This window comes from Rana temporaria, chromosome 9 (assembly GCF_905171775.1).
Source record: "Rana temporaria chromosome 9, aRanTem1.1, whole genome shotgun sequence".
In the NCBI taxonomy this organism is placed as follows: Eukaryota; Metazoa; Chordata; class Amphibia; order Anura; family Ranidae; genus Rana; species Rana temporaria.
Genome location: NC_053497.1, coordinates 3,062,664 through 3,074,857, shown reverse-complemented (window position 1 = coordinate 3,074,857; position 12,194 = coordinate 3,062,664). Strand labels below are relative to the sequence as shown.

The window sequence follows — 12,194 nt, the reverse complement described above, 5'->3', positions numbered from 1 at the left end:
TGTTGGGGGTTTAAAGGTAGGTGTCCCAATACTTTTGACAATATAGTGTATGTGAGCCCAGCCTGACGGAGGCTCCAGCATCGGGTCTTTCTATTTGGATAAAGCCGCGGGCTTCCTGCCAATCCCAGAAGGGGGCACTGTTTTGAAAAAGGCGATCGTGTGAAATGCTGAGGGTTCAAGCAACTCGTCCACACGCTAGAAGCCGAACCCCCCCCCCCCCACCCCCCCTCCATGTCCCACAGTGATCCATTCAGGATTTACTGTTCTTCCTCTTGGTGTTTCCCCTGTGCACCCGACTCCGTGTACCCCTCCCTGTGATTCCCGTACCCCTTCCTGTGATCCCCATACCCGTCTACCCCTTCCTGTGATCCCGTACCCCTTCCTGTGATCCCCGTACCCGTCTACCCCTCCCTGTTATTCCCGTACCCGTCTACCCCTTCCTGTGATCCTGTACCCGTCTACCCCTTCCTGTGATCCTGTACCCGTGTACCCCTTCCTGTGATCCCTTACCCCTTTCTGTGTTTCCCGTACCCCTTCCTGTGATCCCGTACCTGTGTACCCCTTCCTGTGATCCCCGTACCCGTCTACCCCTTCCTTTGATCCTTGTACCCTGTGTACCCCTTCCTGTGATCCCCATACCCTGTGTACCCCTTCCTGTGATCCCCGTACCCGTCTACCCCTTCCTGTGATCCCTGTACCCTGTGTACCCCTTCCTGTGATCCCCGTACCCGTCTACCCCTTCCTGTGATCCCTGTACCCTGTGTACCCCTTCCTGTGATCCCCGTACCCTGTGTACCCCTTCCTGTGATCCCCGTACCCGTCTACCCCTTCCTGTGATCCCTGTACCCTGTGTACCCCTTCCTGTGATCCCCGTACCCTGTGTACCCCTTCCTGTGATCCCCGTACCCGTCTACCCCTTCCTGTGATCCCTGTACCCTGTGTACCCCTTCCTGTGATCCCCGTACCCTGTGTACCCCTTCCTGTGATCCCCGTACCCGTCTACCCCTTCCTGTGATCCCCGTACCCTGTGTACCCCTTCCTGTGATCCCCGTACCCGTCTACCCCTTCCTGTGATCCCTGTACCCTGTGTACCCCTTCCTGTGATCCCGTACCCGTCTACCCCTTCCTGTGATCCCGTACCCGTGTACCCCTTCCTGTGATTCCCGTACCCGTGTACCCCTTCCTGTGATTCCCGTACCCGTGTACCCCTTCCTGTGATCCCTGTACCCTGTGTACCCCTTCCTGTGATTCCCGTACCCGTGTACCCCTTCCTGTGATCCCGTACCCGTGTACCCCTTCCTGTGATCCCCGTACCCGTGTACCCCTTCCTGTGATCCCCGTACCCGTGTACCCCTTCCTGTGATCCCCGTACCCGTGTACCCCTTCCTGTGATCCCCGTACCCGTGTACCCCTTCCTGTGATCCCTGTACCCTGTGTACCCCTCCCTGTGATTCCCGTACCCGTGTACCCCTTCCTGTGATCCCGTACCCGTGTACCCCTTCCTGTGATCCCGTACTCGTGTACCCCTCCCTGTGATCCCTGTAACCTGTGTACCCCTCCCTGTGATCCCCGTACCCGTGTACCCCTCCCTGTGATCCCCGTACCCGTGTACCCCTTCCTGTGATCCCCGTACCCGTGTACCCCTTCCTGTGATCCCTGTACCCTGTGTACCCCTCCCTGTGATTCCCGTACCCGTGTACCCCTTCCTGTGATCCCGTACCCGTGTACCCCTTCCTGTGATCCCCGTACCTGTGTACCCCTTCCTGTGATCCCTGTACCCTGTGTACCCCTCCCTGTGATCCCCGTACCCGTCTACCCCTTCCTGTGATCCCTGTACCCTGTGTACCCCTTCCTGTGATCCCGTACCCGTCTACCCCTTCCTGTGATCCCGTACCCGTGTACCCCTTCCTGTGATTCCCGTACCCGTGTACCCCTTCCTGTGATTCCCGTACCCGTGTACCCCTTCCTGTGATTCCCGTACCCGTGTACCCCTTCCTGTGATTCCCGTACCCGTGTACCCCTTCCTGTGATCCCTGTACCCTGTGTACCCCTTCCTGTGATCCCGTACCCGTGTACCCCTTCCTGTGATCCCCGTACCCGTGTACCCCTTCCTGTGATCCCTGTACCCTGTGTACCCCTCCCTGTGATTCCCGTACCCGTGTACCCCTTCCTGTGATCCCGTACCCGTGTACCCCTTCCTGTGATCCCGTACTCGTGTACCCCTTCCTGTGATCCCTGTAACCTGTGTACCCCTCCCTGTGATCCCCGTACCCGTGTACCCCTTCCTGTGATCCCCGTACCCTGTGTACCCCTTCCTGTGATCCCGTACCCGTGTACCCCTTCCTGTGATTCCCGTACCCTGTGTACCCCTTCCTGTGATCCCGTACCCGTGTACCCCTTCCTGTGATTCCCGTACCCTGTGTACCCCTTCCTGTGATCCCGTACCCGTGTACCCCTTCCTGTGATTCCCGTACCCTGTGTACCCCTTCCTGTGATCCCCGTACCCTGTGTACCCCTTCCTGTGATTCCCGTACCCTGTGTACCCCTTCCTGTGATCCCCGTTCCCCTTTCCTACCTTAGTAATCCTGAGCATTCCTGGTAGTGTCCTGTCTCTCTTCCCCCTCTGTCTGCTCTCCAGTTTACTTCCTGTTTGTGTCTCTCAGTCCCTCGTTATCATCACCTGTGCGCTCCCAGCCTGTGCTCTCCCTGCACTCTCCTACATCCCTACTACCTCTCCAGTGTTATCTGATAGGCCCCATTCACACCTTAGCCTACCGGAATCCTTGGCAGAATCACGTGACCTAAAATTACGTCAAAACTCACACGTTTGGGCGTTATTTATTCTTAACCGACACACAGCAATTTTTTTCATAGTATGCATAAATGTTGCTATTAAATAACATTTCTAATCATATGAAGTTAATCACAAGAGTTCCCCCTTCACATCAGAATCCACAGAGTTCCCCCTTTACATCAGAATCCACAGAGTTCCTCCTTTACATCCGAGTCCCCCTTTACATCAAAGTCCACAGAGTAACCCCTTTACATCCGAGTCCCCCTTTACATCAGAGTCCACAGAGTTCCCCCTTTACATCAGATTCTACAGAGATCCCCCTTTACATCAGAGTCCCCCTTTATATCAGAGTCCACAGAGTTCCCCCTTTACATCAGATTCCACAGAGTCCTCCTTTACATCAGAGTCCACAGAGTTCCCCCTTTACATCAGAGTCCCCCTTTACATCAGAGTACACAGAGTTCCCCCTTTACATCCAAGTCACCCTTTACATCAGAGTCCCCCTTTACATCCGAGTCCACAGTTCCCCTTTACATCAGAACTCATAGAGTTCCCTTTCACTGTAAGGGGGGACTGCAGGCTCTGATATAAGGAAGAACTCTGGGGACTCTATCATAAGGGATGCTCTGGTGTACGGAGAGGACTCTGATGTAAGGGGGAACACTGTGGCCTCTGGTGTAAAGGGGAGCTCTGATGTAATGAATGTTCTGAGAACCCTGATTTACCTTAGTGTATTCACTTAGAGGCAGGAGAGAGAAGGGGGGGAGACTTAGTCCGGTCTGAATAATATGTCCGGGTCTCAGAGAGTCTAAAACCCAGATGCATGATTCCAAACCCAAACTGTCCGGGTGAATCCCGAACAGGTGGCAACCGAATGCGGACTGCAGATTTACTGTTACAGACAGTACGGGCCGGCGCATATATTCTACTCTTCTGGGTAGGGGGCACATGCGTTCCGGCCCAGCTGGGCTGTGATTTGTCACATAACAATCTCCAAGGGTCCTCAGCCAATGACTGACCGCGGCACCGTATGATCGACTCTGAGCTTCACCGAATACAGCTCTGTGGGTGTAAACAACACAGAGCTGTGCTCAGTGTCCAGGGATCTCTGCTCAGCAGTAGAGATGGATGAACTGTTTCGGTCTGAGCATCGGTGCGGCCCCTGAACAGCGCCCAGACATCCTGCTGAGCGCACGCTGAACAGCTGGTTGTTAAGGAGCGGGCAAGCCACTGCGTCCTTAACAACGGATGAGTCATCAGCTGTCAGCGAACTTCCCCCCTCACAGCTGAATGGAAAAAAAAAAACACATTTTTCCGGCAATACAAAAAAGTAAAAAAAAAATGGCATGGGGGTTCCCCCACAATCCATACCAGGCCCTTCGTGTTTGGTATTGATTTTTAGGGGAAACACCATCAACACCAAAATAAAATAAAAAAATGTCATGGGGGTCTCCCCCAATAAATACCAGGCCCTTTGGGTCTGGTATGGATTTTAAGAGGAACACCAACGCCAAAATAACATAAAAAAATGGCATGGGGGTCCCCCACAATCCATACCAGGCCCTTTTCATCTGTTATGGATTTTAAGGGGGACACCCATATCAAAATAAAAATAAAATGCCATGGGGGTCTCCCCCAATAAATACCAGGCCCTTTGGGTCTGGTATGGATTTTAAGGGGAACACCAACGCCAAAATAAAAAACATGTCATGGCCCCCCCCCCCCAATTCATACCAGGGCCTTTGGATTTTACGGGGGACACCCACGCAAAAAATAAAACAAAATGGCATGGGGTTTCCCCCCCAAATCCATAACAGGCCCTTTAGGTTTGGTATGCATTTTAAGGGAAACACCCAGGGGCATGACCCTCCCGCCCCCGCCGAGCGCACAGTGAATAGCTGGTTGTTAACCACTTAAGCCCCGGACCAATATGCTGGCTAAAGACCCAAGGGGTTTTTACAGTTCGGGACTGCGTCGCTTTAACAGACAATTGCGCGGTCGTGCGACGTGGCTCCCAAACAAAATTGGCGTCTTTTTTTCCCCACAAATAGAGCTTTCTTTTGGTGGTATTTGATCACCTCTGCGGTTTTTATTTTTTGCGCTATAAACAAAAATAGAGCGACAATTTTGAAAAAAATGCAATATTTTTTTACTTTTTGCTATAATAAATATCCCCCAAAAACATATATAACATTTTTTTTTTCCTCAGTTTAGGCCGATACGTATTCTTCTACCCATTTTTGGTAAAAAAAATCGCAATAATCGTTTATCGGTTGGTTTGCGCAAAATTTATAGCGTTTACAAAATAGGGGATAGTTTTTTTGCATTTTTATTTTTTTTATTTTTTTTACTAGTAATGGCGGCGATCAGCGTTTTTTTTCGTGACTGCGACATTATGGCGGACACTTCGTACGTTGATGTGCCTGTCCGTGCCATTCTGCCGACGTAAATGTACATGAGGAGGTCGGGAAGTGGTTAAGGAGCGTGCCAGGAATGCTGGTGACCGCGTCCTTAACAACAGATTACCCATCAGCTGGGTTCCCCACGGACAGCTGAATGAAAAAAGACCTTCGGGTCTGGTATAGATTGGGAACACCCATGTCAGAAAAAAAAAAAAAAATGGCATGGGGGTATGAATTTTAACCCCACGCCAAAAAAAAAAAAAAAATTGGTGTGGGGCCCCCCCCAAAATCCATACCAGACCCTTATCCAAGCACGGAGCCCAGAAGGCCAGGAAAAGGGGGGGGACAAGCAAGCCCCTCCCTCCTGAACCGTACCAGGCCACAAGCCCTCAATGGGGGGGTGCTTTTGGGTAGGGGGCCCCCAGATCCCCCCCCCCGATGTGAATGAGTATGGGGTACATTGTACCGGATGGCTGCACTTCGGGAGACAATGCAAAAAATGGCTTTATTGGCAAAATATTTAAAGCATTACAGTACAGGCATATAGGCAGGGGAGGAAGGAAATAGGCCGACGCGTTTCACAAGGAAAACGTGCTTTGTCAAAACCACATCATGTGAAGTGGTTAAAAAGGAATACATTTTTCGTCCTCTTTTTTTTTTTTTACCCCCAAAAACACCTAAAAAAAATGGATCAGCATTTTGTGTTACAAAAAGAAAAGGTCACATCCAATTTGAGTTTGAGAAATCGCATCGGCTCAAATCCGCAATAGAATAAGCGGCAGTGTGAACTCAGCCTTACTCGTCGGAAATTTCCAATGTGAATTTGATCGGACAAAGGTCCGATCGTATGTACAGGGCATAATACAGGGGGGGAGGTCCCCCGACTTACGAACAGGGCACAGCGGCGACGAAGGGCACAGTGACATCAATGGGCACAGTGGCGACAATGGGGACAATTGGCACAGCGGCATGAATGGGCACAGTGGGGACAATTGGCACAGCGGCATGAATGGGCACAGTGGTGACAATTAAAGGGCACAGTGACATCAATGGCGACAATTAAAGGGCACAGTGGTGACAATTGGCACAGTGGTGACAATTGATGGCACAGTGGCTGTGTTTGATGGCATGGCACAGTGGCTGCGTTTGATGGCATGGCACAGTGGCTGCGTTTGATGGCATGGCACAGTGTCTGCGCTTAATGGCATGGCACAGTGGTGCGAATTGATGGCACAGTGGCTGCGTTTGATGGCATGGCACAGTGGTGCGAGATGATGGCATGGCACAGTGGCTGCGTTTGATGGCATGGCACAGTGGTGCGAATTGATGGCATGGCACAGTGACTGCATTTGATGGCATGGCACAGTGGTGACAATTGATGGCACAGTCACTGCATTTGATGGCATGGCACAGTGGTGACAATTGATGGCACTGTGGCTGCGTTTGATGGCATGGCACAGTGGTGACAATTGATGGCACAGTCACTGCATTTGATGGCATGGCACAGTGGTGACAATTGATGGCACTGTGGCTGCGTTTGATGGCATGGCACAGTGGTGACAATTGATGGCACAGTGGCTGTGTTTGATGGCATGGCACAGTGGTGACAATTGATGGCACTGTGGCTGCGTTTGATGGCATGGCACAGTGGTGACAATTGATGGCACAGTGGCTGTGTTTGATGGCATGGCACAGTGGTGACAATTGATGGCACTGTGGCTGCGTTTGATGGCATGGCACAGTGGTGACAATTGATGGCACAGTGGCTGCGTTTGATGGCATGGCACAGTGGTGACAATTGATGGCACAGTGGTGACAATTGATGGCACAGTGGCTGCGTTTGATGGCATGGCACAGTGGTGACAATTGATGGCACAGTGGCTGCATTTTATGGGCACAGTGAGGCTGCAATTTTTTTCTTTTTCGTTTGCGCCCCCCCAAAAATTTGGAGCACCAGCCGCCACTGATCCTGAGAGTTGTAGGAGATCAGGGAGAGAATCCCGGGAGCTGGCGGTGGGAGGAGGAGGGGGAGGGGGGCGCCACGCCGTAGGTCCGGGATCATTCCTAACACTTTATGAAGGATGACATTCTGTAATAATAAAAGTCTTGTAAAAACGATATTGTCTCAGCGAAAGTGCGGGACGCGTCTACCAATCGAAAAAGCTTTATTAAACACTCTGCCAGCGCCCTCCAGACACATTCACAGAATTGATGCCAGACAGCGCGATGTGTACAATGTTACACAAACATTTCCTTCACAAATCCTACAGGAGATGGAACCCGGGGGGGGGGGGGGGGGGGGCATTTACTTTGCTCTGTGCACAATGTATCATAAAACAGATGCCGTTTTCTTAAATACAATGGCCCAGATTCAGTAAGAATCTGCGCCTTTCTTACGCAGGCACAGGGCAGCGTTTTTGCCCTGCGCCCCCACAAATTTTCTGCGCTGCCCGCGATTCACGGAGCAGAAGCTCCGTAAATTGCGGGGGCGCTGTGTTAACTTGCCCGGCGTAAGGGCGCCTAATGTAAATGATCCCGCCGGGGGTGGGAATCATTTAAATTAGGCGCGCTCCCGCGCCGAGCGTAGAGCGCATGCTCCGTCGGGAAACTTTGCCGACGTGCATTGCGGCGAATGACGTCGTAAGGACGTCATTTGCTTCAAAGTGAACGTGAATGGCGTCCAGCGCCATTCACGATCCACTTACGCAAACGACGTAAAATTTGAACGTTGCAACGCGGGAACGTGGCCATCCTATAGCATTGGCTGCGCCTGCTATTAGGATGTGTTACGTTACGCGAAACCCGACGTACGCAAATTACGTAATTTGCGTACGCAGGGCCCGCGCAAGTTTGTGAATCGGTGTTAGTATGCGATTTGCATACTATACACAGATCACAATGGGAGCGCCCCCTAGCGGTCTTCGCTAGAATGCAGCCTAAAATCTGTGTGGCATAAGAGCCTTATGCCGCGCAGATCTTAGGCTGCAGTCGGCGTAGCGATGTTCCTGACTCAGGAGCATTCGTAACGCCGGAGCAAGTAAGCAATTGCGCCGTGTAACCTATGGTTACACAGGCGCAATTGCTTCTTGAATCTGGCCCAATAGTAATTTCCATCGTCTGTTACATTTCAGTGCTGCGGATCTCCTGCAGCCCCTTCGCTGCCATCGCTCGCCTGCATGCATTCTGTTGGTGGCTGCCTGGGGTTTGCCGGGGAGGTAAGGTGACCTCCAAACTACCATTCAGGGACACCCCCCCTTCCCAAAAATCAGCTTGTGCTGTAACGAATCACAGCACAGCGATTGGACACAAGAGGCGGGATTTATGATTTCTCCAATCACAAGCAGGGGGCGGGGATTGTGCTCCTCCAGGCATTCCCGGCCAGGACAAGTACTGTCAGTGAGTAAAGCGGTGATGTGGCGGCCTTTTTTTGGGGGCATCAGATTGGCTCCTGGGGGGGGGGGGGGGGGGGTGGCTGTGTCAGTTTCATTCCGGGACACTGTATTGTCCTGGAATGAAGGTGCCCGGGACAGACCCGCAAAATGGGCAATCCGGGACACGTGGTCACCCTACGGCTCTGATAAGCGGCGGAGGGCGCGGGAGAGCGGCGGGGCCCTCTCCCACCGCCAAAAACGGTGATCTCACGGCGAATCCGCCACAGAGACCACCGTTATCGTTTACAGGACCGCTCACTGAAGAGATGGATATCTCGGTTGTGGCAGCAGCTGCTGCCGTTACCGAGACGTCCATCTTTAAATATACCGACGTATATATACGTGAGCGCGTCCTTAAGTGGTTAACTTGTAAACAACACATCTGAAAAAGAGGCTCGGTCCTTAAGTGGTTAAGACATGGATGAGCGAGTTTGGGGGTGGAGAAACTTGGCTGGCCTCAACCCGATAGAACACCGTTGGGGTGAATTAGAAACGGAGACTACAAGCCAGGCCTTCTCCTCCAACGTCAGTTCCTTGACCTCACAAATGCTCTTCTGGAAGAACGGTCAAACCTTCCCATAGACACCCTCCAAAACCTTGTGGACGGCCTTCCCAGAAGAAGTTGAAGCTGTTATAGCTGCAAAGGGCGGAGCCAACTCAATATTGAACCCTCTGGACCAAGACTGGGATGCCATTAAAGTTCATGTGCGTGTAAAGGCAGGCGTCCCAAAACTTTTGGAAATATAGTGTATATAATAATTAGTGTTCAACAATCCCAGCAATTGTAAACATGTCATAGACGTTCCCGTGAGAGTTGCTGGTATTTTTGGGCACGCTCCATCATATCTTTTCAAACATTGTTGAGGACATTTCATATATTTTGAAAATGATGGGTTAGGTAGGGAAGGGTGCGCCATATCTAGTTCACCAATGCACAAAAGTATGTGCACCCCCCCCCTCCCCCACCACCACCAAAACGATGGAGGTCAGGGGTCTCCAGTGAAGGCTCCTGGTAATACTCCATCATACAAAGACATTGGAGACAATTGTGCTCTTCCAACCTTGTGGTGACAGATTGGTGAAGACCCTTTTCTGTTTGAGTATGACTGTGCCCAGGGCCGGACTTACCATTGGGCTTGACTGGGCTCAAGCCCATGGGCCCCGCCCAATAGGGGGCCCCGGGCCCAATCGCAGAAACCCCCCCTGTTCGCGGCAACCCCCTCCCGCAATTTCGCGGCAATCCCCTCCCGCAATTTCGCAGCAATCGTGGCAATACCCCGTTCGCGCCAATCGCGGCAATCCCCTCCCACAATTTCACGGCAACCCCCTCCCGCAATTTCGCGGCAACCCCCTCCCGCAATTTCCTGGCACAATCGCGGCAATCCCCCCGTTCGTGGCAATTTCGGACCCCCCCCCCCCAGCTTAACAACTTCAGCGGATGGATGTAATCTTCGGCAGCCCCCAGCCACCCCGCTCAACAGCTTCGATTTCTCCAGGGGGCCCGTTCCCTGCAGCTGTGTAAGGGGCCCCAAAATTACTGAAGGAGGCCCTTCGTCCAACGGCTGCCCCCACTCAACAACTTTGTCGGCAGATCCCCCCCGCTTAAGATGAATAATTGGTCGGCGCACTGCCCCCCCCCCCCTCAACAACTTCGATAGGACGGTCGGCGGATCCAGAACCCCCAACCCCCCCTTAAAAACTATGATCGGTCGGCGGTAAAAACCCACCCCCTCCCCGCTTCTCTGCTCCAAGGGGCCCCTTCAATTATTAAGCCCAGGGGCCCCCACCACTCTAAGTCCTGCCCTGACTGTGCCCCCCCCCCCTGTGTAGAAAGCCTGCTCCATAAAGACATGGTGTGACCAGTTTGGTGTGGAGGAACTTGAGTGTCCTGCACAGAGCCCTGACCTCAACCCTACTGAACACCTTTGGGGTGAATTGGAACACCAATGGTGAGCCAGGTCTTCTCTTCCAACATCAGTACCTGACCTCCCAAATGGGCACAAATCCCCACAGACACCCTCCAAAATATTATGGAAAGTCTTCCAAGAAGAGTGGAGGCTGTTATAGCCACAAAGCGGGAACTCCATATTAATTACCATGGGGGGGGAGTGGGAGCAACACCGTATTACTAGCAGCCATGGGGGGGGGGGGAATACAATTCTACTGCCAATAGGGGGGAGGGGGCAACACCATATTACTGGCCTTGGGGGGAAGGAGTCAACACCCTATCACTGGCAATGGGGGGGGGGGGGGGGGAGAAATCAATGCCATATTACTGGCTATGGGGGGGAAGGGGAGCATTCCTAATTAATAGTCATAGAGGGAGGAGGCCAATTCCATATTAATGCCCATGAGGGAAGGGGGAGGAGAGCAACACCATATTACTGGCCATGGGGGGGGGGGGGCAACGCCATATTACTGGCCATGGGGGGGGGGGCAACGCCATATTACTGGCCATAGGGGGGAAGGGGGCAATGCCATATTAATAGTCATGGAGGGAGGAAGCCAACTCCATATTAATGGCCATGGGGAGGGGGGCAACTCCATATTAATGGAATAATGGAATGGGGGGGAGGGGAGCAACACCATATTACTGGCCATGGGGGGGGGCAACGCCATATTACTGGCCATGGGGGGGGGGGCAACGCCATATTACTGGCCATGGGGGGAAGGGGGCAGCACCATATTACTGGCCATGGGGGGGAAGGGGGCAACTCCATATTATTAGCCATTAATGGTCATGTGGGAGGGTGGAAGGGGGAAACTCAATACTAATGGCCATGTGGGGGGGTGGAATGGGGCAATGTCATATTACTGGACATGGGTTAGAAGAGGGCAATGTCACATTAATAGTCATGGAGGGAGGAGGTCAACTCTATATTACTGGCCATGGGGGGCAACGCCATATTAATAGCCATGGGGGTGGGGGGGGAAGGGGGCAACTCCATATTAATAGCCATGTGGGGGGAGGGGGCAACTCTATATTAATGGTCATGTGGGAGGGTGGAAGGGGGAAACTCAATACTAATGGCCATGTGGGGGGGTGGAAGGGGGCAATGCCATATTACTGGCCATGGGTTAGAAGAGGGCAATGTCACATTAATAGTCATGGAGGGAGGAGGCCAACTCTATATAACTGGCCATGGGGGGGCAACACCATATTAATAGCCATGGGGGTGGGGGGGGAGGGGGCAACACCATATTAATAGCCATGGGGGGGGGGGAAGGGTGCAACACCATATTACTGGCTTTGGAGTACGAGGTCCATGGAGCTCATATGGGTGTGATGGTCAGGTGACCACATGGTCTATTTATTCGATCCATTGACTGATTTCTATACACAGCGGATATTTTATGTCGGGAAATGATGATCCAGTAAAGAGAGGAATAGAAAGTTCTGTATACTTATAAATATCAAAATGCATCTTTTTCCAAATTTTCCTAAAAAGAAATCGGAGGATCTCGAAAAATAAAAGGACGTCGTGTTTGAGGTGAAATATGAACTTGGATTCCGCGTGTGCTTGGGACGCTCGGTGTGTTTTTATTTATGACCTCATTGGGCGTCCT

The 12,194-nt window shown here is 52.2% G+C and overlaps 1 protein-coding gene across 2 annotated transcripts in view; it reads right to left on the bottom strand.

Moving 5' to 3' along the window:
• LOC120913016 (relaxin receptor 1-like) overlaps window positions 1-12,194 on the bottom strand; it is a 219,493-nt gene that overhangs the window by 200,655 nt on the left and 6,644 nt on the right. Inside the window, exon 1 of one of the 2 annotated variants that reach the window (XM_040322670.1) lies at window positions 2,576-2,677. The exons of the other annotated variant lie outside the window; for it this stretch is intronic. The gene's annotated coding sequence lies outside the window, so the exon portion shown is untranslated. Of the gene's footprint in view, window positions 1-2,575; window positions 2,678-12,194 lie in introns of those variants that run through there. 2 annotated transcript variants of the gene reach the window in all.